The sequence below is a fragment of the Cervus canadensis genome, chromosome 6 (assembly GCF_019320065.1).
Source record: "Cervus canadensis isolate Bull #8, Minnesota chromosome 6, ASM1932006v1, whole genome shotgun sequence".
Lineage (NCBI taxonomy): Eukaryota > Metazoa > Chordata > Mammalia > Artiodactyla > Cervidae > Cervus > Cervus canadensis.
In genome coordinates, this window is record NC_057391.1 from 37,103,263 (window position 1) to 37,130,120 (window position 26,858).

Here is a 26,858-nt window from a genome sequence, read left to right on the forward strand (position 1 = left end):
ATCATTAAATTCAGTGAGTGGGACATTTTGTAAGAAAGCTGGCCTGCAGTCTTGAAAAGGACAATGTCTTGGAAAAGAAAAGAGTAGCTAACCTAGATCAAATGATACAACAGTTCTAAATGAAAAAAAAACAAAATAAAAAAAAACAGTTCAGAAGCTTGGATTCAATCTGATTTTTTTCCCTAAAGCTATAATTGGGGACAATTGGGGAAACTTCCATATAGACTTGTATTAGCTGTATTATGGAATTATTCTTAGTTTTCTTAGATGTGACAGTGGTTTGTAGTTATGAAAGGAAATGCCCTTATTTTAGGAGATGCATGCTAATGTATTTAGGAGTGAAGTGGTGTGATGTTTGCAATTTATTTTCAAAAGGTTCAGCAAAAAAATGTGTTTATATATATATATATAGAGAGAGAGAGAGAGAGCAAAATGATCAAATATTAACCTTTGTTAAAGCTTGGTAGAAAGTGTAGGGGTGCTCATAGTACTTTTTTTTCAACTTTTCTGTGGTTTTGGATTTTTTTAAATAAAAAATTCACAGGAAAACTATGTAGGTGTGATTGTGATGAATACAAATAAAACTCCCTTTTAAACACTGCTGAACTTGTAGTAGATTCTTTTTATTATTGTAAATCTCCTCTACCAATTTCTCTTCACTATCATATGAGGGAAAATGTCCTCAGTTTTTTCATATTTAAAAAAGTTCCCAATTCAGCCTCTCTGGAAAGTATCTGGGTAATATAAGAAACACCTTAAAAACTTCATATCATCTTTGACTTGGGAATTTAATCAAGAAAATAACCATGCATTTCTGTAAAGACTTAGCAATAAAGATGTTCATCCCAGTATAACAGTATGCCAGTGTAAAACTGGATATAATTTAAATGCTCACCAATAAAAAGTTGGTTAAATAAATCATTATTTATTTAAACAAGGGCTTCCCTGGTGGCTCAGATGGTAAAGAAACTGCCGCAATGTGGGAGACCCAGGTTTGATCCCCTGAAGAAGGGAATGGCTATCCACTCCAGTATTCTTGCCTGAAGAATTCCATGGACAGGTGGGCTACATTCCATGGGATTGCAAAGAGTTGGACACGACTGAGCAACTAACACTGTACTGTACTATAAATAAACTATGGCCCAGCCAGCCAAAGAAAGGAATATAATGCAGCCATCAAAAGTATTGTGGGGTCAGCTATGTGATGACAGTAGCTGAAGCTGAGTAATATGTACATAGAAACCCATTATACTAGGCTCTCTGCTTTCCTACATTTTTGGAATTTTCCTTAATTGAAAAAAAATGTTCCAGAACAATATTTAACAATGAGTGAAAAGATATTTGGACAACATATTTACTTCATGAAAAAAAAATGTGTGTACTGTATAATGCCATTTTTGCTTAAAAAACAAGATTAGAAGAAAAATGAAAAATATACACCCAAGTGGCCTTATCTTGCTCATCTCTGGGAGTTGGGCTTACAGATAATTTTTATTATTTTCTTTTACTTTATTTCCACTTTCTAAAATGTATAAGGTGAATGTGAATTACTTTTATACTAAGAAAGCAGTAAAAATGAAATTTGAAGGAATGCTGCTGAGTTACTGAGTGTGTTCCTTTGAGGAGTCTAAAGGAGCCCCACTGAGGGTCCGGGGGCCACCTCCAGAAGTGGGACCATCCCCAGCCACAAGGTGGCAGTGCTGCTCCTGAGGCCACCCTCCTGGCCCCGAGCACCCCGCCACACCCCTGAGTGTCCTCTTACCCCTGAAAACCCAGGGACACGCCTGAAAGGAGAAAGACAAACTGGTGAGCATGGAGGTTCCTCCCCTCTCTGCACCTAGGTTAGGGATGCAGATGGTATGGGGGAGTGGAGGAAATGTTCCTTTCCTTGGGGAAAATGGAAAGCCTTCCCCACTAGAGTTTGTCTAGTTGTCTTCAGCAGCTGCCAGATTGAGTGTGTGTGTGCATGTTTAAGAACATCTTCTGCATGTTTTATTGATTGTGTCATTCTCCTTGTTTGTGTGCATGTGTTTTAATGTTTAAGAACCTGTTCTTTATTTCAGAACAATATGGATAGAATGTTGACAAAAACACATTTACTTAGTAACCAATTCCATGTATATTTTCTTCTGTTTCAATTCACATATTGTTCATCATTTTGGGAATCTTTTCTATACCTGCCTCTGAAGTAGAGTCATTTTACTATACTGATATAATTTCCGCAAATAACTTAACAACCAATATGCAATGTATTGAGTAATGGCATCATTTTGCATTATGCTCTGTGAACTTGGTCCATTGGTAAAGAATCTGCCTGCCATGCAGGAGACCCAGGTTTGATCCCTGGGTTGGGAAGATGCTCTGGAGGAGAGCATGGCAACCCACTCCAATACTCTTGGCTGAAGAATCCCATGGACAGAGGAGCCTGGCAGGCTACAGTCCATATTGTGGCACAGTCAGGCATGACTGAAGCAATTAAGCAGGAGCAGCTGTGAACTTATCTTAAAAGTACTTTATCTACAGAACAACAATGTAAGTATATAAAATCATTTCCCAATTAATAATTTATAAAAGTTGACATTTTCACAGTGTTTTTTTAAATACAACTCACCTAATTGTTTATAAAGTGAGTGTGAATGAATGCTCAGTCATTCAGTCATCTGTCTCTGCAACCCTATGGATTATAGCCTGCCAGGCTCCTCTGTCCATTGGATTATCCTGGCAGCAATACTGGAGTGGGTTGCCATTTCCTACTCCAGGGGACCTTCCTGACCCAGGGATTGAACCAGTGGTTCCTGTAGCTCCTGCAATGATATGAGGATCCTTAACCCCTTAGCCACCTGGGAAGCCTGAAGTGTAAAATTTAATGTTTTCTTAGTATATTCACAGAGTTCTTCACTCATCACTGCAATCAATTTTAGAATATTTTTGTCATCCCCAAAAGAAGTCTTTATCCATTAGTAGTCATTCCCCATTTCCCTCCCAGTTTCCTCCCTAAACAAGCACTAATCTGCTGTCTCTATATATTTGCCTGTTCTGAACATTTCATACAAATGGAATCATGCAATATATGGTCTTTTGTGACTGATTTGGCATGTTTTCAACATTCATGTATATTGTCACATATATCAGTAATTAAGTCCTTTTCATTGCTAAATAATATACCATTGTATGGAATTTTACTTATCCATTCATCAGTTGATAGATATTTGAGTTGCTTCCACTTTTTGGTTATTATGAATAAAGCTGTATAAACATTCCTGTACATGTTTTGTATGGATATGTGTTTTCATTTCTCCTGGGTATATACCTTGGTAACTCTGTGTTCATCTTTTGAGGAAATAGCAGGCTGTTTTCCAATAGCAATGTATGTGGGTTCCAATTTCTCCACATCCTAGACAATGATTGTTATCTGTCTTTTTTGTCATAGGCCTGGTAGGTATGAAGTGGTATCTCATTGTGGTTTTGATTTGCATTTCCCTGTTTGCTAGTGGCCATTTGCATATCTTCTTTGGAGAAACGTCTGTTCAGATCCTTTGCTCATTTCTTAGTTGGATCATTTATCATTTTATTATTGTAAGAGTTCTTTGTGTATACTATATACAAGCACCTTATAAGATATCTGATTTGCAAATATTTTTGCAATACTTTATCTCATTTGTCTTTTTACTTTCCTGATGGTGTTTATTCTCTGAAGCACAAAAGTTTTTAATTTTGATGAAGTTCAGTTTATCTATTTTCTCTTCTGTTACTTGTGTTTTGCCCAGCCCAGGGTTACAAGGATGTAAGCTTGCATTTTCTTCCTGTATTTCTTCTAAGAATTATAGGGTGCTTATGGTCTCAGGTAGGAGGCCAACTTTGGATATCCAGTTGTCCCAGCACCGTTTGTTGAAGACTGTTTTCTCCCCCGTCACTGAATTGTCTTGGCATACTTATTGAAAATCAGTTGATCATAAGTGTAAAGGTTTATTTCTAGACTCCTAACTATATCCTATTGCTCTATACCTATCCTTATGCCAGCATCACACTGTCTTGATTACTGTGAATCTGTATTAAATTTTGAAACTGGGAATCACGAATCTTTCAGCTTTGTTCTTTTTCAAGAATGTTTTGGTAACTCTGGGTCCCTGGGATCTCCATATGAATCTTGAGTCAGCTTGTGAATTTCTACCAAAGAATCCAGTTAGGAATTTGAGGTGAATTATGTTGAATCTGTAGATCAATTTTAGGAGCATTGGCCTTAACCATATTAAGTCTTCAGATCCATGAATGTAGTATATCTGTTAATTAGTTGCACATATGATATTTTACTTTATTTTTACTCGGCAGGAAGCTAAACTATCAGATGGTCCTGGTTCACTCTTAAACATCTGGTTACCTTGAACAAAGTCTACTAAGCAGGTAGGTGTCTTTCACAACAGCTTGAGGTTAACAGCCTCTTCTTTGCAGACAGTTGCTCAGAATAATTTAGACATACTGCCACAAACAGCTGGGTTTGGACTATAGGAAACTTCGGGTAAGTCTTCTCTGGACTTACTTTCCTTGCCTGTAAAAAAAAGCAAGGTAATCATGATTACCTCAATCACATTAGTAAAAATTTGCTAAATGAAAAATTTTTTACCATATTTATTTAATTATTCTTGGCTGCACTGGGTCTTCACTGCTGCGTTTAGGCTTTCTCTAGCTGTGGTGAGTGGGGGCTCCCCTCTAGTTGCAGTGCACGGGCTTCTCACTGCAGTGGCTTCCCTTGTGGACCGCAGGCTCTAGGGGATGTGGGCTTCAGTAGTTGTGGCACATGGGCTTAGCTGTCTTGGAGCACGTGGAATTGTTCTGGACCAGGGAGTGAACCTGTGTCCCCTGCATCGACAGGCAGATTCTTAAGCGCCAGATCACCAGGGAAGTACAAAACAAATTTTTTTTAATTATTAATATTCAATGGACAAAAGTTTGAACAGACATTTCATTAAAGAAGATATGCAAATGACCAATAAACAAATGAAAATATGCTCAGTATCTTTAGCCAACATTTGAATAAAGACTGTGTTGAGATACATACCCACCAGAATGACTAAAATTTAAAAGACCAATAAGGCCATTTATTGGTGAGAATACAGAACAATTGGAACTCTCATTCACTGTTGGTGGGAGTGTTAAATGGTACGACCACTTTGGAAAACAGATTGGCCATTTTCTGTAACGTTAATATGCATAAGAGTATGTGATATTTACCCAAGAGAAATGAAAATATACATCTATAGAAAGATTTGTATATGAATAGTCAGAGCAGTTTTATTCACAGTAACCGAAAATCAGAAACAATCCAATATCCATTGACAGGTGAATAGATAAATAAATTGTGATATATTTAATACAGTTAAAGATAAGTCAGGGACTTCCATGGTGATGCAGTGGTTAAGAGTTTGCCTTCCAACACAGGATTCAATCCCTGGTTGGGGAGCTAAGAACCTACATGCCTTGTGGTCAAAAAACCAAAATATTGTAAAGACTTTAAAGATGGTCCATATTAAAAAAAAATCTTAAAAAAATAAAGACAAATCAATAATTCAGTAATTTAAAAGAACATATAATGGATACACACAACAGGCATGAATCTTAAAAATATTATGCTGAATGTAGAAGCCAAACACAATGATTTTAGTTGTCAGAAATTCTGGAGCAGACAAAACTAGGCTATAGTAACAGCAGGTCTGTCTGTGGTTTCCTGTGGACAATTTGGATGGGGGGAATGACGGCAAAGAAGTTTAGGGAAACCTTCTGAGGTGATGTAAGTGCTCTGTCTTCATTGGAGGGGTAGTTATATGAGTTTATAGCCTTGGAAAAACTCATCAAGTTGCTTTTTGTGCACTTGATGTATGTTAAAATTAATATACCTAAAATGGATACATTCCTGATAAAATAAAATTAATATACTTAAAATGGAGTACATTTTATTATATGTAAATTATACCTCAAAAAATTGATTTGAAAATAAATCTACACTCCAGAATTAGCTATTACAAGTGCTCCAGCTATCTTTCTTATCCGTATCAGGTGCTCACTAATAATCAGAATTAATGTTAGAAATGGGTTTTCCAAAAAAAAAAAGAAATGGGTTTTCCTTGGTGAAAATACTTAGTGATCTATAAATTAATAAGTACCTCCCTCAGAAATTCCTTGGCAGTCCAGTGTTTAGAACTCTGAACTTTCACTGCCAAAGTCCTGAATTCAATCTCTGGTCAGAGAACTAAGATCCCACAAGCCATGCAGTGCAGCCAATAAGTAAATAAATAAATAGATGAATAAATAAATAAATGCCTCCCTCAGTATTATCACGAGGATCAAATGTGATAACATGTGCAAATACATCTTTGATGGGCTATACAAGCAAGTCTTGGCTTATAAATCAGAGATTCTCCCCAGACTTTAAGCTTTTCCAGCCTCCCCACAATCCTGACCTAAATGCCTGAGAGGTCCCCCTAGCTGTCCCCTGCCAGGGTCTAGGCTTGTTTACAGTCACTTCCAGGTCACACGCCCACAACATCTGGGCCCACCCAGTACCCAGGACCCTGGTAGTTCTCTGTCTGGTGTCTCTCCTTAGGTATAAATAAAGCAATGTCCTGAATAATTGCACATCCTGTCCTTGGCTTTTTTCTCCCTGACCCTGCCAGTTACCCTGAGTAGTGGTTGGAAGTAGTTGGGCTTTACTGTTCTTTCCCACTAAGACAGCAGGTCTGAAGACCCTTCCAACAAAGACTCCTCTGAGCTGCTGGTGTACACGTGGGCTGCCCACTGCAGCCTCATTTACCACGATGCTGGCTCTGTAGACCAGAGCCAGGGAAAGTTAAAGTTGCTCATACCCCAGGGGTAAACATGGTTGACAGTGTTCACTGTCCTTCCAGAACTTTCTTTAGGCACATGAAGATATCTTGGCTTGTTTATAAGTGTGTGTTGGGTAGTAATTTGAAGGAAAAAAGACAAAACAGACCGGGATCATAGTCTTTCAATTCAACAAGTATTTGCTAACTATATGCTATATGCTAGACATTTCTGAATTACTGAAAATAATTCTGCATCTTGCAAATTTTGTTTAAAAGTATAAAAATCTTTTATGCCAATACATAATGATCTGTCATTATTTTTTCATTATTGTAAAACACTACACTTATCACTTCAATGTATTTCATGCTCTGATAAATATGAAATTGATAGAGGTGCCTGTAGCTATTTCTATCACCAGCATTAGATGGGATGCAATGAGCAGATTTCCTAAGATTAAGGAATCAGGCAATAGCATGGGTGAAATGATCACCACAGTAAGTTTAGGTAACCTCCATCAGCTCGTATAGTTATAATTTTTTTCTCGTGATGAGAGTTCTTAGGAGCTAGTCTCTCGGCAACTTTCAAATATTCAATTCGGTTCTATTAATATAGTCACCATGCTGTGCATAACATCCCCAGAACTTACTTATCTTGTAACTGGAAATTTGTACCTTTTGACAATTCTTACCCATTTCTCTCAATCCTACCCTCTACACCCTGGCCCTGGCAACCACCAATCTGCTCTCTGTTTCTATGAGTTGGGTTTTTTGTTTGTTTTTATTTAGTTAGTTTTGGCTGCGCTGGGTCTTTGTTGCTGCGCACGGTCTTCCTCTAGTTCTGGAAAGCGAGTGCTACTCTCTAGTTGGAGTGCTCTGGCTTCTCATTGCGGTGGCTTCTCTTATTGAAGAGCACAGGCTCTAGGGCACAAGGGCTTCAGTCGTTGTGGCTCGAAGGCCCTAGAGGATGGGCTCAATAGTTACGGTGTACAGGCTTAGCTGCCCCGTGGCATGTGGGATCTTCCAGGACCAAGGATGGAACCCATGTCTGCTGCATTGGCAGACAGATTCTTAACTACCAGGGAAGTCCAAGTTGGGTTTTTTAGATTCAATATGTAAGTGAAATGATACAGCATTTGTCTTTCTCTGACTTATTTTGCTTAGCATAATGCCCTCAAGGCCCATCCATGTTTTCGCAAATGGCAGGATTTTCTTCTTTTTTGTGGCTGGATAATATACCATCACACACACACACCATATTTTCTTTCTTTATACCGTCCATCTTTTCACCGCCTTTCTTTATACTGTCCATCAGCAGACACTTAAGTTGTTTCCATGTCTTGAATATTGTAAATAATGCAGCAGTGAACATGGGAGTCTAGACATCTTTCTGAGATAGTGATTTCATTTCCTTTGGCTGTATATCCAGAAGTGGAATTGCTGGATCACATGGTAGTTCTATTTTTAATTTTTTGAGGAACTCTTTTCCACAGTGGCTACACCCATTTATATTCCCACCAGCAGTTCACAAGGGTTCTGTTTTCTCCACATCCTCCTCAACACTTATTTCTTGTCTTTTTAATAATACTCATTCTGACAGGTATGAGAAGATATCTTATTGTGGTTTTGATTTGCCTTTCCCTGATGATTAGTGATGTTGAGCATCTTTTCATGTGCTTATTGACTCTCTGCATGTCTTCAACTCAGACCCTCTACCTATTTTTAAAACCAGATTTTTTTTCTATTGAATTGTATGAATTTTTTATATATTTTGGATATTAACCATTTATTAGACATATAATTTGCAAATATTTTCTCCCAATACATAGGTTGCTGTTTCATTTTGTGGATGGTTTTCTTTGCTGTGCAGAAGTTTTGGATGTAGTCCCACTTGGTCTTTGCTTTTGTTCCTTTTGAAATCCCCACTTTCAATGCCAAGGAGCTTTTCTTCTATAAGTTTTACGGTTTTAGGTCTTATGTTCAAGTTTCAGTTCACTTTGAGTGGATTTTATGTGTGGTATTAGTTAATGGCCCAGTTTCTTTTGCATGTGGCTCTCCAGTTTTCCCAACACCACTTTTTTTTTTTTTAAGTTTTTAAAATGTAATTTTTAAGCAGAGGATAATTGCTTTACAATGTTGTGTTGGTTTCTGCCATAAACAGTGAAAATCAGCCATAATCCCCTCCCTCATGAGCCTCCCCCCCTCCTCCCATTCCATCCCCAACATCATTTATTGAAGAGGCTATCTTTTTCCCATTTTACATTCTTGGCTCTTCTGTCATGAATCAGTTGGCCATATATGCATGGGTTTATCTCTGGGCTCTCTATTCTGTCCCATTGATCTATATGCATGTTTTTATACCAATACCTTACTGCTTTGATCACTATAGTTTTGTAATAAAGTGTGAAATCAAGTGTTATGCCTCCAGCTATGCTCTTTCTCAAGATTGCTTTGGCTCTTTGGGGTCTTTTGTGATTCCATACAAATTTTAGAAGTATTTTTTATATTTCTGTGAAAAAGGCCATTTGAATTTTGATAGGGATTACATTGAATCTGTAGATTGCTTTGGGAACCTGTCTTTATTTTTGACAGCTGCATGGTACCCCACAATGTGGCAGCATCACAACTCCACGATTTTTTAAACTATTTCCCTAATTTTAGACATTCAGATTGTCTCCATGTATTTTTCTATTACAAACAAGGCTTTAGTGAATGCCTGTATCCTATGATCTTGTGCACATTTATGAATATTTCTGATACTTCTATGAGGTGAATAGCTTAATTAAAGGGAATGTACAGAATATTCCTAATTGTTGTTTCCAGGTATCGAAATGGTACCCATTTATTCCCCTACTACTAGTGTATGAGAGGATCCTGCTCCCTGTGGTCTGTGAGTACTTTTGTCAATCTGCAAGGTGACATTGGGCAAAACCTTTTCAATAGGAATCAGCCTCAGCCATCAATATTAACTGAGCAGTTTATGACCTTTAGCACAGGGCACTTCTAGACTATAAATTAAGAGAGGTCAAGCTCTGGATGCTCCCATGGGGGAGCTTCAGATTTGACTAACACTGGCTCAGGTTAGTCGTGCACTTTTACAAGTAAGGTTTCTTTTTTCCCTTCCTGCCGCCCTCCAAGATAAATGTCATTATCTCATTTACAGATGAAGAAACAAGTCCAGAGAGGTTGACGCCTCCAAATCACAAAGTTAACAAGTAACAGAGCCAGGGAGGAAGGAGCATCTGAGGGTGAAGGCAAGAGTAGCAAGGGCAAGGCCATTATTAACCCTGGGGCTTGCAGGGACCAGGCTTGGGCCTCAAGGCCAGACCAGTGGGGTGAGGGCTGGAAGTGAGACAATTCCTTCCCAGGCTGCAGTATGTGGGATCTGTTCTGCCTGGGTTTGTCCTGGTGGGGCAGGAGGCAGAGGCTGTGAATGTGGAGAGAAGGCCCTGGGTCTCCTAAGTCAGAAAGACTGAGGGAGGAGTGGGGAGGACTGTTGCCCTGATGATGGTGGAGGTGTGTACAAGTTGATTACTTGTGTGCAGGCCTTGTCTAGATGCTAATGGGAGACCTCACCCCTCTGCCCAGCTGACTGCTGCTAAGTTGCTGCCCAGAGCCCTCTGTAGAGACCTCTTTCCTCCAAATAAAAGCATCTCCTTAAACAATCCTTGCATGACTGTGGTTGTAAGCCTAGGATTGCAAGGACAGACTCTTGTTTGACCATTTCTGATTCTAGCACTTGTAGATTGGTCCCAGAACTCAGTGCTCTGAAGAAACGTTCTCAGAAGTTTCTGGCAGACAGCTGAGTGCCTTTCCCCTGAGAGTCCATTCATTCCCCAGGGAAGCTCAGCTCCAGTGGACAAGCTCACAGGATTGCAAAAACTTCTATGGCTCTATACCTGCAGAGTTTCAGTCTCAAAACAGGAGCCTCCCCACAGGCAGTACCAAAACCTAGGGGAAGGCACAAGATACCTTCCCCTCTGCCAGGTGTGTTAAGGGGGCCCTGCCCACTGGCAGCATGATTGACCTGTTAGTTTTCTGCTGTTTTCAGATCTGAGGGGCCCAACGGCTACAGAGAAGAGCCTTGTTTCCTAATGAGAATGCGGCCTAGGATCTCAGGAAGGTACAGTCGAAGGTACAGTCGACTTTCTTATTTGTAAAATTAGTAGAAACTTATCCATGGTGTGGTGATGCAAGGGAATGTCTTTATTCTTAGAAAATTCTATTTTTATATAGGGAGGGTGGGAGTGGAGAAAGCAAATATGCAAATAATTGGTGAATCTGAGTAAGAGGTACTTGGAAATTCCTTGTACTGTGCAGCTTTTCTGTTAGTTTGAAATGACATCAAAATTAAATGGTGACAGAGAAATAGAATTACAAAAATCAATAAAATTACAAAAATCAATTCTTTGTAAATCAAAGAATTACAAAATCAAATTTAGGTATATACCCAACTAGCCCAGGAAAAGTCCTAATTTTGTGTAAATTTGAATTATTTTTATCCAATTGTAATCATGAACAATTTTATACTCTTTTTTTTGTGTGTGTGAACATAGGTCATAAACTGTTTTACATGCTGGTACACATTCCTGGCAACCATCATTTTAATGACTTATGATATTCCATTAGATGTCATAACTTCTGCTCTCTTATTGATGGACATGCAAGAGGAAGAAGAGGATTGACATCAGTTCACCATGACTTGGTACCAGGTGCCATCCACCACAGGCTATGCATTATCTTTTTAAAAAAATGTTCTTGAAGTCTAGTTGATTTACAATGTTGTGTTAATTTCTGCTGTGCAGCAAAGTGAATGTGTGATACACATACATATATATTCTCTTTCATATTCTTTTCCATTGTGGTTTATCACAGGATGTTGAGTATAGTCCTGTGCTGTACAGTAGGACCTTGTTATTTATCCGTCCTATATATATGCATTATCTTATTTGACCCTCACAATCCTACTATGATAAATATTTTTTACCCATAATGTGTGGATAAGGAGCTTATAACAAGCCAATCTTATCCCACTAGGGCAGATTCAGGATTCAGTTCCAGTCTCTCTGACCCTTCAGCCCATCCTCCTCTGCTCATGCCATCACTCTGTTTTTTTCATAACTGAAAGCTTTCTTTTCTTCCTCCTCTAACTTCACAGCTCTTTTTCTGTCCTGCAGTTTATGTCTTGTATTGTGATTAGCTCAGTGTCTCAACTCAAAGCTAGACTATGGGTTCTTTGAGTGTAGAGTCAACAGCAGAGTCATCTCTGGAATAGACTCACCTCAACAGGCTTGGTCCAGCATCTTACACACAGCAGGAGTTCACACTGCTTATTCTCTCAACAAATTCTGTCTTTATGGAAGGCCCACTATGCCCTGGATAGTGTTCCAGATTCTTGGGACATATCAGCAATTCAGTACACAATGGAGCTTACATTCTAGGGGAAGCAGATATACAATAAAGAATATATACGACAAATAAGAAAAGTAATGCAGAAGGTGCCAAGTAATGTGGAAAAATAGAACAGAGTAAAGGGAATAAGCTGGTAAAGAATCCACTTGCAGTGCGGGAGACCTGGGTTCGATCCCTGGGTCGGGAAGATCCCCTGGAGAAGGAAATGGCAACCCACTCCAGTACTCTTGCCGGGAGAATTCCATGGACAGAGGAGCGGGACAGTCTGCAGTCCATGGAAACGCAAAGAGATGGACACAACTGTGGGACCAACTTTAATTTTCACTTTTCAAGGGGAATAAAGAAGGAGGGGATGATTCAATTTTAAATAGAATAATCAGGGTAGGCCACATTGAGAAGGTAACATTTGAGCAAAGACTTAGAAGAGATAAGACTGACTCGTGTATACCACGTGAATGAGCAAGTGAGTGAATAAAATGACTCATGATACATTCTAACTATGCAATTAGAAAGCAGGCATTAGAAGGGCTATGACTCTAAACTGGGAAAGGTAAATTCCAAGGAGAGATAAGATCAAAGTTTAGAAGATCATACCAAGCACAGATGGGGTGGACAATGACTCATTCCCCAAATAAAGCACCAATTTGCTATTTCAAAATAATTTTGGAGCTTAGAAAACTGCTTTCCATAGCAGGGAATAAACACGTGAGACTCACTCCCCAAAGATGGTATAGGCTGAAAGCACAGGACAGTTTTTATTATACCAACAGATGTGGGCCCTGAGGTCAGTGACTGAAAGAAGTTGGGGATGTTTTCAGGGTATGGAAAACAATAGAATGCGAAAGACTAGAGATCTCTTCAAGAAAATTAGAGATACCAAGGGAACATTTCATACAAAGATGAGCTCAATAAAGGACAGAAATGGTATGGACCTAACAGAAGGAGAAGATATTAAGAAGAGGTGGCAAGAATACACAGAAGAACTGTACAAAAAAGATCTTCACAACCCAGATTATCACAATGGTGTGATCACTCACACTCACCCAGAGCCAGACATCCTGGAATTCGAAGTCAAGTGGGCCTTAGGAAGCATCACTACAAGCAAAGCTAGTGGAGGTGATGGAATTCCAGTTGAGCTATTTCAAATCCTGAAAGATGATGCTGTGAAAGTGCTGCACTCAATATGTCAGCAAATTTGGAAAATTCAGCAGTGGTCACAGGACTGGAAAAGTTCAGTTTTCATTCCAATCCCAAAGAAAGGCAATGCCAAAGAATGCTCAAACTACTGCACAATTGCACTCATCTCACATGCTAGTAAAGTAATGCTCAAAATTCTCCAAGCCAGGCTTCAGCAATACATGAACCGTAAACTTCCAGATGTTCAAGCTGGTTTTAGAAAAGGCAGAGGAACCAGAGATCAAATTGCCAACATCCACTGGATCATCGAAAAAGCAAGAGAGTTCCAGAAAAACATCTATTTTGGCTTTATTGACTATGTCAAAGCCTTTGACTGTGTGGATCACAATAAACTGTGGAAAATTCTGAAAGAGATGGGAATACCAGACCACCTGACCTGCCTCTTGAGAAACCTGTATGCAGGTCAGGAAGCAACAGTTGGAACTGGACATGGAACAACAGACTGGTTCCAAATAGGAAAAGGAGTATGTCAAGGCTCTATGTTGTCACCCTGCTTATTTAACTTATATGCAGAGTACATCATGAGAAATGCTGGGCTGGAAGAAGCACAAGCTAGAATCAAGATTGCCGGGAGAAATATCAATAACCTCAGATATGCAGATGACACCACCCTTATGGCAGAAAGTAAAGAGGAACTAAAGAGCCTCTTGATGAAAGTGAAAGAGGAGAGTGAAAAAGTTGGCTTGAAGCTCAACATTCAGAAAAATAAGATCACGGCATCTGGTCCCATCACTTTATGCCAAACAGATGGGGAAACAGTGGAAACAGTGGCTGACTTTATTTTGGGGGGCTCCAAAATCACTGCAGATGGTGATTGCAGCCATGAAATTAAAAGACGCTTACTCCTTGGAAAGAAAATTATGACCAACCTAGACAGCATGTTAAAAAGCAGAGACATTACTTTGTCAACAAAGGTCCATTTAGTTAAGGCTATGGTTTTTCCAGCAGTCGTGTATGGATGTGAGAGCTGGACTATAAAGAAAGCTGAGAGCTGAAGAATTGGTGTTTATGAACTGTGGTGTTGGAGAAGACTCTTGACAGTCCCTTGGACTGCAAGGAGATTCAACCAGTCCATCCTAAACGAAATCAGTCCTGAGTGTTCATTGGAAGGACTGATGTTGAAGCTGAAACTCCAATACTTTGGCCACCTGATGCAAAGAACTGACTCATTTGAAAAGACCCTGATGCTGGGAGGGACTGGGGGCAGGAGGAGAAGGGGACGACAGAGGATGAGATGGCTGGATGGCATCATCGACTCGATGGACATGGGTTTGGGTGAACTCCGGGAGTTGGTGATGGACAGGGAGGCCTGGTGTGCTGCGGTTCATGGGGTTGCAGAGTCGGACATGACTGAACGACTGAACTGAACTGATGCCCAAACTCTTCGTTGGGATCCCGGGTAAAAATCTAGCCTCATGCCATGTTAGAACTTAGAATCTTGGTAGGTTGAACCCTGGACTGTGTATCCTACATCAACAAACATTGAAAGTCCTTTCTTTTACACTTCACATCTTTGATGTTTGTTAAACGAATTACAAGCTGGACAGGCAGAATTATTACATTTGTGACTTTTTTTAAAAGTACAGGAACTACATAACATCAGTTTTTTCAAACATATGATCATGGTTTCTGACCAGATCAGGATATGTCACCTTGTATAATCCTTAACAATTGATTTGCTTAATAATTTCAAAATTAAATGGCTTCTGTTCTTTACAGAATGTTTCTATTAGAAATTGTTGTTGTCATTTATTCGCCAAGTCATGTCTGACTCTTGTGCGACCCCGTGGACTGTAGCCTGCCAGACTCTTCTGTCTATGGGACTTCCCAGGCAAGAATACTGGAGTAGGTTGCCATTTCCTTCTCCAGGGGGTCTTCTTGACCCAGGGATTGAACCCGCGTCTCCTGTTTGGCAGGTGGATTCATTATCACTGAGCCACCAGAGAAGACCTTTTATAGAAACGTATAAACTTAATTTTGATGAAATGAATCATAGCTGAAATGTATGAAGTTGGCTTAATAGATGATTTCTGGACAATAGAGGCTCGCTTGTGAAGCAAGTACCTCCTGAAAATTTTCTCTGTGTATATACATTTTTGTTTATAGAGAACACCCATTTGACATTACAGTTTTTAAAAAAGACTTAAACTTTTTATATACTGATATGGAATGTAAAGACTGGCATGTATTTGATGCTATTATTTCTATTAAAAATATACACCTACAGCCTCATTTATGTATAGAATATCCCTGGAAGGATGCACCAGGAATTGGGGATAGCATCTGTCTCCAGGGTAGGAAACAGGGTGATTAGAAAACAAGGGAAAGTGGCAGAGGTAATTTTTAACTCTATATCCTTTTATATCTTTGACCTTAGTGCCATGTGTATGTATTATTTAGTAAAAAACTAAAATAGTTTTAAACACAACATAAAAATAAATAATTTATGTTCTAGGGTAATTATATAGTCACCAAAATGACTCAGAAATTAAATAATGAATGTTAGTGTTATGACACATTGACAAGGTCAGGGCAAGTATTGTCTGAGTCCAGGAAACGCCTTTTCCTAATTCTCCCTTTAAATGTAGACAAGTATTTTAAGCTAGTTGACCTCAATTTTGATTTAACAATTTACTCAAAATACAACTTATTTCTCTTTATCAGATAAGGACCTCTGCTCCGATTTCACAGCATCCACCATATCTGCTCTTCAGGATTGCCTTTTCTTTTTTAAATTGCAGCTTCTGAAATATGAAGGCTTTAATAATTATATGAGCAACAGATATAAACACACAACTTGCACAAGATAAAATACAAGTAGTAAACCTAAGCATGGAAAATAGTCCATCTCACGGATCAAAGAAATTCAAACTAAAAGAAAGAAATACTGTATTCAATAAGCAATTTATTCAAAGGTTTATCCCAGTGGAAAGAAGGGTCTGGTAGAATCTGTATCTATTGATATCACTGGCTAAAATATAAATCAGCTCAGCCCTTTTACAAAGTGTAGCCATAAAAATATTAATGTTGAGCCTGCATCTGCCAGGGTGGAAGGAGGGAAATCAGGCTGGGAAAGTTGGGTAGAACCAGATTATGGAGGATCCTGGCTGCTAAGCCAAGGTCTCCAGGCCCTATACTGTCAGACAGAGGAAGCATTGCAAATACTGGATTGGAGCTCTGCATCAGGGAAATTAACCCAGCAGTGGGTTATAAGATGAACAGAACAAGCAAGAAGGTGGAGTGGGGAAGCCACTTAGAAGGCTTCTGCAGTAGTCTCTATGAGAGGCAATGATTAATTAAATGAAACAGCCTAAGATGTGTGAGTACCTTGTGGGTGATGAGCCATTATCATAAATCTCCAGCCTCCCCAAGCATCTGGTTTACAGTCTGCCCTGAGCAGAAATATTTCATAATAACACCTTATACTTCTATAGCCCTTTAAAGTTTTCCTTTTTTAAAGTGCTTTCATGTGTGTTACCTCATTTGATTTTCTAGGGTGTTTACAAGTTAATATTTGTAAAGTTTTCCCATGTAACAGACCTAGGTCTATGGGTTTATAATTTCTGGGGTCCACCCCGCCTCTCCTCCTTCCTTCAAGCTTCCCTTTTTTGTTCAGTGTTCAGGCGCTCCATAGTTCTTTATTACATTTCACTGCAAAAAAAACAAAACAAAACAAACGAGTGACTGAACAATGCATAGGCTCCTGGTTTAAGTACCCCCCTGCCCCACACACACCACCCCAACAAGGCAGGTAAGTCATCAGTGTGCTGGATTTGAGCGCATTTGGCTCATTTAATCATTTGTTCATCTTTCTTGAATTGCAGTGGCATTTCACATGTTCCACTGTATGCTGTCCCCCGATGCTCTGCATACACGAGTGAGCCCACAAGGGGACCTAGCCTTCCCTCACCTCCCTCCAGCTCCAACCCTACTCCCATCCCAAGGAGGAACATCTCCCACAGGAGGCCCCCAAAGGGAGCCCAAGTCAGACAGACCCAATCCACAAGAAGTGGGTCTAGTGATCACCCAGGAAACCTGGGGCCTGGGCCTGCACTGTGCTGGAGACTTCGTAACTCGGGGCTTCTCTGGCTTTCAGAGGCACTAATGAGCAGGGCTGAGCGGTAATTAAGTCTGTGCTGAGCTCCACATCAGGCAACACAGCTGCAGCCAGCCAGGAGGAGGGAGAGGGAGGAAGACAGGAAGGAGGCCCCAGCCCTCTCTTTCCACTCCGAGCCCGCTCTCGGGGGCTCTATCAAGAGGAGGCCGTAAAGCCATAGGTTGAGGGAACAGCTATAGGAAACAGCTGCTCAGGGCTGGAGGGAAGGCACCCGGATGCCAGCCAGGTGTTGCCGTCCAGCCCATGGGCTGCCAGCGGGCCAAGCTGCAGGTGTGTCAGACGCGACTTTTACTCTGTCTTGCAACCAGCTTGGCACTGCAGGACCTGCAGCAGGGTGGGGCTGAGGCCTGGCAGGAAAGAAGAGGGATGACACATACTACCCACTACTCATTGCCATGCAGGTACACCATTGTCTCTGGGGAGCCTGGGACCTCCTCCGGCTCTCACCCAGACCAAGCAGCTCTGGGTGAAAACTATCATCAATGTCAATTACTCAGGGAGTGATCCTCTGAAAGTCGCCGGATCGATTGGACCCCCTCCGTGCCCTCCAGCGGGAAGGCTGATGTGAAAACAGAGACATGCCTTTATTTGGGTGTCTTTCTTTGGACGTTTGCATTTTTCATTTTCTATTTCTATTTTTGAAAGAATCATTTGGCGTTTCTTTATGTTTCAGCATATGTCTCTTGGAGCCATAAAGGAGTTTGCAGTGTGGAAAAAGTGACATTTGATCTGAAGGAGTCTGGAGGGGATCTCTGAGTGTGGGGAGCTGACCTTTTGTAACCACCCACCCAGAGCACAGGCTGCGAAGTGTGAGCTGAGCCTCCAGGAAGGTTGTCTGGTGCCCTCCACAGGTCAAGTCACCACGGGAGCCTTGGTGACAGCCGCGAGAGCGTGTGCGTGCTGTCCTCTGGTGCCTCTCCCCCATGGTCTCTCTAGATGGCTGTGGCTAACCTTTTGTCCCCCTCTCACTCTGTGGCCAGCTGTCCCAGTTCTCCGTCTCTCCCTCTCTCCTTTCCGCCCAGCCCGGATGCCTGAGGGCTGGGCCGAAGGGAAGCAGTTGTTGCTGTTTTTCCCCAGCTCCCGCTCAAACCTGACACCCACAGAAAGGTCAAGCCCACGTGGTTCAGTACATCCCTGCCTGGCCCGCCCCAGCTGTTGCCATGACGACTGCTGGGCTGGAAATGTCCTTAGCCACCTCTACTCAGCACGTTGGGTGGCTGTCCCAGGCTCCGTTCTCAGAAAAGCCATTCCTGCCAGGCATTCCAGAGTTACAGGGCTTCCGGGAATACGGACAGACAGAAAAACAGACCAGGTCAGAGGCACACACTCTGACCTAGACAAAGAGAAGCAAGCAGACTTAGGGACCCAGAGACTCTGAAGATGCAAGAGAGATGGTGACAGAACCTTGGCAACGCAGGACAGAGGGGAAAATAAAGTGAAACACAGTCAGAGATGGAAATAAGAAAAAGAAAGAGAGGCACAGGGACCCCTGATGACATAAGCAGAGAGAACCCCAGGCTAAAAGGATACAGGAGAGGGTCTGAGGGAGGGAGGGGAGAGGAAGCGGGCAAAGGTGTGAGAGAAGTCAGTTTTCACACCCTCTTGCTCCCATCCCAGTAAATTACCTTGTTATGTGCAGGGCTCGGATCCAATATTTCTCTTTGTCTCATCCTCTCCAAGGGCTCAGGTGGAGTCTGAGAGGATTTGCTGGCCAGGCTCTTCCTCTGGCTGGATAACATTTGCCACCTTAGGGGAGTGATCTTGTCCTAAGCTAATAATGATAAACTTGAACCCCACTCTGCACCAGCACATAAACACACACACACACCCCTCTTCCTGCCCTAGGGAAGTCCTTGGTTCATCTCACCCCTAACTCATCATAAATACCCATTCTCAGCCTCACCTCTCCAAGGTGGTAAAATGGGCATTGGAACACTGATCGAGGATGAAAAGAAAAGAGGGAAAATTAAAGACTTATGGATGTGGACATCAGAGATGACGAAGAAGCCCTGGAAGGTAATTAACATGGAAGAGGAGAGAAGAGATGGTCTGGAAAGACTGAGTACCAGACAGGAGTGTGGGAGTAAGAAGATAAGAGGAACCAAGAGAGGAAGAGAGAGAGGTGTTCAAGCTCTGACCAAAGCAGGCCAGAGAAGTTAGAGGAGTAGTGAGCCAACTTGGATTGGTCCTCTGGGTCTGGCCAGGAACCCTGCCTCCAGTGTTGGTGTTCTGATTTCCCATCTTTGAAGTGTCTCTGTGGCCTTGAGTGAGGTTTCTCGGGGTCTTTGAGTTCCTGGTTGTGCTTAGCCTTTTCTTTTTAAGAGATAGTGAGAGGAAACTCGGAGCCCATCCAGCCTTCGGCCTTCCCTGACCTTGAACACAGTGTAGGACAAAGGAGCCAATGTCCCTGATGTCACTGTTTCCAGCTCACATGTGGATGGAGAAGAGAACAGGTGCCAGCTTAGAGGGCCCAGCCTGATGACCCCAGCCCAGAGAGCCCAGCGAGGGAGTCAAGCCCAGAAGGGAGACTTGAGCCCAGTAGAGCTGTGGGTGGACATTCAGACAGGGCTGCGCTGAACTAGCCAACTGGGAATGTGCTATCAAAGGTCCCACACTGGAATGTGCACCATGGAGGCTAGAATGTGCAAATCAAAGGTCCCACGCTGCCCTGGAAGATAAGTCTGGTCCTGGGTGGGAAAGGGGCTGTAGCAGATGTTGTTGTTAGTACCCGATGTCCTTCCAGCCCACTTTTGTGTCCAGCTGCCGCTGCAGTAGATGGTTCTGACACATTCTCTCTTATGCCAGAGGCTCTCCTCAGCCCCTGCCCAGCAGCTTGGAAGTCTCAAGAGCTTAACTCTCCCAAAGGGCAAACCTCAATCAACAAGGGATGGCACTGGTGGAATTACTTTATCACTCGGGGAGGAATTCTGATCGGTGATCTGTATGGCTCCTCAGAGTGGTCCCAGGAGGACTGAGCTGTAAGTAGCCGAAGTGGGCCCCTCAATTCAATTTCCCCATCTCATTGCTCCCTCACTCCTACTCAGCCCCTAAAATAATGCCTACATCCAAGTCCTTGTCTCATGATATGTATTCAGAGAGCATAAATAGCACGAGTGCTGTCTTTCTGTGACCTTCAGAGCCAAAGTCAGTCACCTTAAGGCTGAGCTAAGATAAGAAGTGTTGGAAAGGGACTTCCCTGGTGGTCCAGTGGCTAAGACTCCCAATGCTGGGGGACCTGCGTTTGATCCCTGGTCAGGGAACTATATCCTACATGCCGCAACTAAGAATCTACATATTGCAACTAAAAATCCTGAGTGTCACAACTAAGACCCGGTGCAGCCAGCCAAATAAATAAATATTAATTTTTTAAAAACGTGTTGGAAGGCTCCATTCCTGACTGCTGGTTGGTAGGTCTGATTCTGCTGATCAGAAACACCTGATCAGGTGTTTCTTGGAAGGGGTCATTATCATCTAGGGAAGGAAAAGCGATCAGCAACTCTACCTGCCAGATGTTGGGGAGGCCAGGGCAGACTTGTTAACAGCAAGCTTACATAGGTCTCCAACAGACAACCATGAACTGTTGTAACTGGGAAGGAACCTCAGGGGGTTACCTGATCCAACTTTCCAGTAATTTGGGAATTCCCTTTACAACCTCTCCGACACTTGCTTAAACACCTCTAGTGACAGGGAACTCACTACCTTTACAAGTAAGCATTGTCCATTCTTGGATAGCTATTAGAAAGTTCTTACCCTAAATGGTCACTGGCCTCCTTGAGACTTCTCCACACTGGACCTAGTTGTCCTTTGTACTTCGCTGTCTCATCTTTCTATCCAAGGCTGCTCCAAATATTCTAAGGCCAAGCGTGTCTACTACATCTTCTCTTGTCTAGGCCAAAAACTCTTATTGCCTTGATGGTTCTTCAAATGACTCAATCTTCTGAGCCTCCTCATCCTGGACCCCTCCTCCAGGGGGCACTGTGACTTGTCAACATTCCTCTTTCAGTGTGGTGCCCCAATGATGCTTCGGAGCAGTATGACCAGCGCAGAATGTATTTTTCACTACTATGGCCCTAAGTACGTTTCCACTATTGATTTCTAGAATTATAATTTTTTGGCAGGTACACAGCACTGTTCACTCAACTGAAGACACTGAATGTCTGTGCTTTTGGCTTCTCTGCATCCCTTTTGATTTTTTTTTAAGATTTATTTATTTATTTTTGGCTGTGCTGGGTCTTTGTTGATGTGTGGGGGCTTTCTCTAGATGCAGGAACAGGGGCTACTCTTCATTGCTGTGTGTGGGCTTCTCATTGTGGTGGCTTCTCTTGTTGCAGAGAACAGGCTCTAGGCATGCACGCTTCAGTAGTTGCAGCTCTAGAGTGCTGGCTTGTTAATTGTGGCACATGAGCTTAGTTCTGCAGCATGTGGGATCTTCCCGGACCAGGGATTGAACTCATGTCCCCTGCATTGGTAGGCAGATTTTTTAACCCCTGGATCACCAGGGAAGCCCTTTTTGCTCTTTTTTTCAGGTAACCGTAACTCTTCCCCCACTTGCCATTCTCAAATGGGTCTGGTGTAATTGCCAACTCCCAAACCCTGTACCCATTCCCAGGGGTTTGGACCCATGACCTAGGCTCAGCCAAGAAATGAGTATTCTTTCCCTGGTCCCAGTAACTGTTTCAATGAGCATGTGACCCAAGCCAGACCAATCAGATTCCTTCTCTGGGATTTATTATATAGAGCTAGAAGGGAGAGCTCCACCTTTGGATTTGCTAAACTGGGCTGATGTGCTGAACTCTCTGTGCGACACCAACACACACATCAAAGATAAAAGTGAAAAAAAGACTGAAGATACTGTTTTAGTCCTTAGATCTAGCTGGCCTTGAGGCCAGTTCCACTTCTGTTCTTCCCCATCAGTGTCCCTTTATAGCTTAATCTAGTTTGAGTCTGCTGCTACTGCTGCTAAGTGACTTCAGTCGTGTCCAACTCTGTGTGACCCCGTGGACTTCAGTCCACCAGGCTCCTCCATCCATAGGATTTTCCAGGCAAGAGTACTGGAGTGGGTTGCCATTGCCTTCTCTGAGTTTGAGTCTAGCTTCTGTTAATTCCTTTCTCAAATTCATGGATTCTTTCCACAGCTGTGCTACCTATTGACAAGCCCATTGAAGGAATTCATCTTTGATATCATGTGTTTTTTATTTCTAGCATTTCCTTTTCACTTTCTTTTTATTTTTTATTTGGCTGCACCAGGTCTTAGCCGCAGCACACAGAATCTTTGATCTTCATTGTGGCATCAGAATCTTTAGTTGCAGCATGTGGGATCTAGTTCCCTGACCAGAAATTGAACCCGGGCCCCCTGCATTGGGACCATGGAGTCAGCCAGGGAAATCCCTCCATTTGGCCTTCTTATAGTTTCTGTGTTTGTGCCAAAATTCCCCCTTTGTTCGTGGAAGCTGCCAACTTTTTTCCAACAGGCTGTTTAACATAACTAAGTTGTTTCTATTTTTAAAGTTCCTGTCTGATGGTTTCAATGTCTGTGTCATTTGTGAGTCTAGTTCTGTTGATGTATCTTTTTTTTTTTTTTTAATTTTTTTTTTTTCCAGTGGGTTTTGTCATAATGTTGATGTATCTTTTGACAATGGATTGGATTTTTTTCTTTGTTGACTTTTTGTATGTTTTGTAAATTCTTATTGAGTGCCTATCGTGTGTAGAACAGCAGAGACTGAGGTCAGCAGTATTTGTGCCTGGAAATGGTCACACCTCTTCTGTCTGCAAGTTGGTCTGAGGGGTGGGTGCAAGATGGAATTAATCTAGTTAGGAGTCAGGCAGGGTTTGGATTTTGTTGTTGCTGTCTTTATCTCAGTGCATCACAGACAAATCCTTCTAGTGATGGCTGCTTAGAGTGGAGACCACGTGTCAGAGGGTTTTTCTGTATTCCTGCTCCACCCCCACCTTTTCAGCCATCCCAGCGTGCCAGCCCCTCTACCCGGAGGAGATGCCCATCACTTGCTCTTTAATGCTAGGCTCAGGGGGGTTAAAGCGGGGTCTCTGACATCCTGCTTCCGCTTCAGTCTTAGGCAGGTCCTATGTGAGTTTCAGGAGTGGGGCTTTCTCAGTATTTCTGATCCTGCTCCCAGTGATGGCCAAACTCCACCTCCTACCTGTGGTTGGTTTTGGGTCAATCTTTCTCCCCTTTCCCCCAACAGAGCAGACATTGGCTTGAATTTTCAGCCTGAGATAGTTCCCTGCTTCTCCCCTTGGAGTAGACGGCTTTTGCTTCTGTTTTTCCCCCAAAATCAATGGGTTTTCAAGAGTCAGAGAAGGACAAGAAGGTTTTTTACCCCTCACCTAGAAGTAGATGAGGGCTTCCCTGGTCACTCAGTGGTAAAGAATCCACATGCCAATGCAGGAGACATGGGTTTGATCCCTGGGTCAGGAAGATCCCCTGGAGGAGGAAATGGCAACCCACTCCAGTATTCTTGCTTTGGAATTCCCATGGATAGAGCAGCTTGGTGGGCTACAGTCCATGGGGTTGCAAAGAGTTGGACAAGACTTAGCACTAAATGAAAACAGTAACAACTTAAGCAAAACTCTGTTGCCCCTCCCTCAGTAACTTAAGGCTGTTGCTTATTAGAGAAAAGGATTGTGGGAGCAGCTGAGGCCTTTTGCCTTCCCCCAGCAGCTGCCTTATTCAATATATGCTTGCACTAACCAAAGAGGAAAGCTCTCTCTCATTTCCTGCCCTGCTCTCACTTTTTCTCAGGAACCTCAGGGGGAGTCAGTAGAATAAAGCGTGCCTGTGAGTATATAAACTCCCCTGTGTCTGGAATGGTCTCCAGCTACCCTAAACTGACATGCTAGCCCATGACACCCTAGCTTTTAAACATTTGTTAAAATTTTTTTGGTTTCATCTTACCTGCTTATAAGATAGCCACCCGTTTCCTGTGCTCTGCTAAAGTTGAAACAGTTCGTGTGTCTGTCTCTCTCTCTTGAAGAGGCTTTACTTGGTTGCCTGGTGACCTCAGCTTTCTGAGGGCTCAAGAAAAGCTGTGATTTTGTAGATTATCTGGCTATTCCTCATTGTTAAGGTGACAGTGATGTTTTCTTGAAGCATTGTTCATCCTCAGCAGAAATACAAGTCCTCAAGTCACTGTCACCTCTTAGGGAACTGCAACCACCTCACAGCTGATGCCTGCACCCAATTTTGTTCCCCTCCGTGCTACACCCAGCATAAATATTTAAATTTTGTAACCATCAGAAACTAAAAGGGGCTACAAATTAGCTATAAAATCTGAAACCTAGGTTATGGTGTAAACACGTACTCAGTCGTGTCCAACTCTTTGCGCACCCTACGTGCTGTAGCCCGCCAGGTTCCTCTGCCCTTCAGATTTTTCAAGAAAGAATACTGAAGTGGGTTGCCATTTCCTCCTCCAGGGGATTTTCCCAAGCCAGGGATCAAACCCACATCTCCTGTGTCTCCTGCATTGGCAGGCGGATTCTTTACCACTGAGCCACCAGAGATGCCCAGGTTATGGTGTACCAGTTATCTATTGCTGAGTAACAATCCAACCCAAACCGTAGTGGCTTAAACCATGACATTTACTCTGTTCATGAATCTATAGGGTTTGCAGGGACAGCTTGTCTCTGTTCCACTTGGAGTCAGCTGGGGTGGTTTGAAGGCTGAGCCTAAACTTGTTTGAATCACTGGGGTGGGAACACTCAAACAACTGGGGGCTAACCTGTGGGAGCCTCTCTGGCTCTCTGCCGGGCCTCTCTTGTATGGAGGCTTTGAGGTTGCCAGGCTTCTCACGTGCTGGCTCAGAACTACCAAGGAACATTTTGAGAGAGAAAGAGAGAGATCCCAGGTGAAATGTGTTTATGACCTCGTCTCAGAAGTTACATTATTTGTGCTGTGCTGTATTAGCAGGGCAGTTACATAGGTCTAACCAGGCTCCAGGGGAGGGAATATTGACCCCACATCTCAGCGGAAGAGTGTCCACACCACTGTAAGATGAACATGTGGGATGTGATATATTGATATGGCCATCTTTGGAAAATACAAGCTGCAGTACATGATTCTATTTGTTCTAGAGTAGTGAAAAAATAACTTCAAAGAAACCAAGCTAGAAAATAAAAACACAGAAAAACCACAAAGCCATCTGATTGCATTATTTCATGTCGACAGATCATTGCCAAGTGTGAATTTGTGGTCCCCTCATCAATTTAGGCTTCCCTGGTGGCTCAGACGGTAAAGCGTCTGTCTGCAATGCAGGAAACCCGGGTTCAATCCCTGGGTTGGGAAGATCCCCTGGAGAAGGAAATGGCAGCCCACTCCAGTATTCTTGCCTGGAAAATCCCATGGACGGCGGAGCCTGGTAGGCTACCTTCCATGGGGTCACAAAGAGTCGGACGTGACTGAGCGAGACCTCTATCAATTTAAACATGTCAAACCCATGGCAGCTATAACCATCTTTCTAGATGCAATTCTGATCCTGTCACTGCCCCTCTTCAAATGACCCTTTAGATCCCTGTTACTCCCCAAATAAATTCCAAACTCCTGAACATGGCTTATAAGCCCTTCACACCTGGCCTTGTTTATTAATTTCCAACCTCACCTTTGATGCTGCCTCCCTTGTCCTTTATACGCCAGCTACCCTGAACCACTAGCCAGTATCCAAACTTTCTTTGGCCTTTTGTACTTGCTGTTTTCCTCTTCTGGGACTTTTCTCCGCCACCAGGCTCTTACGCCTCTCATCGCTCCAGCTGCTATTCTTTTTCCTGGACTCAGCTTCCCTAACTTGCTCTTCCTCCTACCTCCCACCTAACTGGCCTAGGGCTCTCATCTCTCCTTCCCATATGCTCTCAAAGTATTCTGTGCCTATGCTGAGGCCCTCCAGCACCAGTTAACCAGGCTGCATCACCCCCTCCATCGACTCACGTGGGAAGATAGTTTTATTTTATTCCCCACTGTGCGCAGTGCTTGAAGCATGGCAGGGGCTCAACAAATATTGGTTAGAGAAATGAATCTGTGCCTTAAATAGCCCACTAGGTACAAGTAAACAGCCCTCCCACAAGCCTGAGCTAGCTACGGCAGGGTCCTGTCTTGAATGTTATAACTGAGGTAGGGCCAAAGCTGGTTGGGAGAGTTTGGAATTTTCAGGAAAATATCAGCCGCTTTATGTGGTTGGAGCTGTTCCTAACTTTGGGGGACTCATTCCAAGGCAAGGCCAGGGAGTAGCTCCAGGACATCTTTCCTCTTCCCACAACAGTCCTGGTGGGCAGGGCTGCCTGACAGGAACACACCTCGGCAACAGCTGGTA

General features: G+C 42.6%; 2 long non-coding RNA genes across 3 annotated transcripts; one reads left to right on the forward strand and one right to left on the reverse strand.

Annotated features, from left to right (window-relative positions):
* The first annotated feature begins 4,329 nt into the window (after positions 1 to 4,329).
* Positions 4,330 to 11,635, forward strand: LOC122443395. Its single transcript, XR_006270002.1, has 3 exons — positions 4,330 to 4,401; positions 10,867 to 10,950; positions 11,445 to 11,635. It is a non-coding gene; the product is annotated as an uncharacterized LOC122443395 (long non-coding RNA).
* LOC122443394 lies at positions 4,382 to 25,854 on the reverse strand. Of its 2 annotated transcripts, XR_006270001.1 has the most exons (6): positions 24,455 to 25,854; positions 19,167 to 19,269; positions 16,965 to 17,075; positions 16,097 to 16,168; positions 12,097 to 12,252; positions 4,382 to 4,546 (listed from the first exon to the last, which is right to left on the reverse strand). It is a non-coding gene; the product is annotated as an uncharacterized LOC122443394 (long non-coding RNA). The 2 variants fall into 2 exon arrangements; XR_006270000.1 differs by lacking the exons at positions 4,382 to 4,546; positions 12,097 to 12,252; positions 16,097 to 16,168 and having other exon boundaries at positions 16,313 to 17,075.
* Positions 25,855 to 26,858: the final 1,004 nt, after the last annotated feature.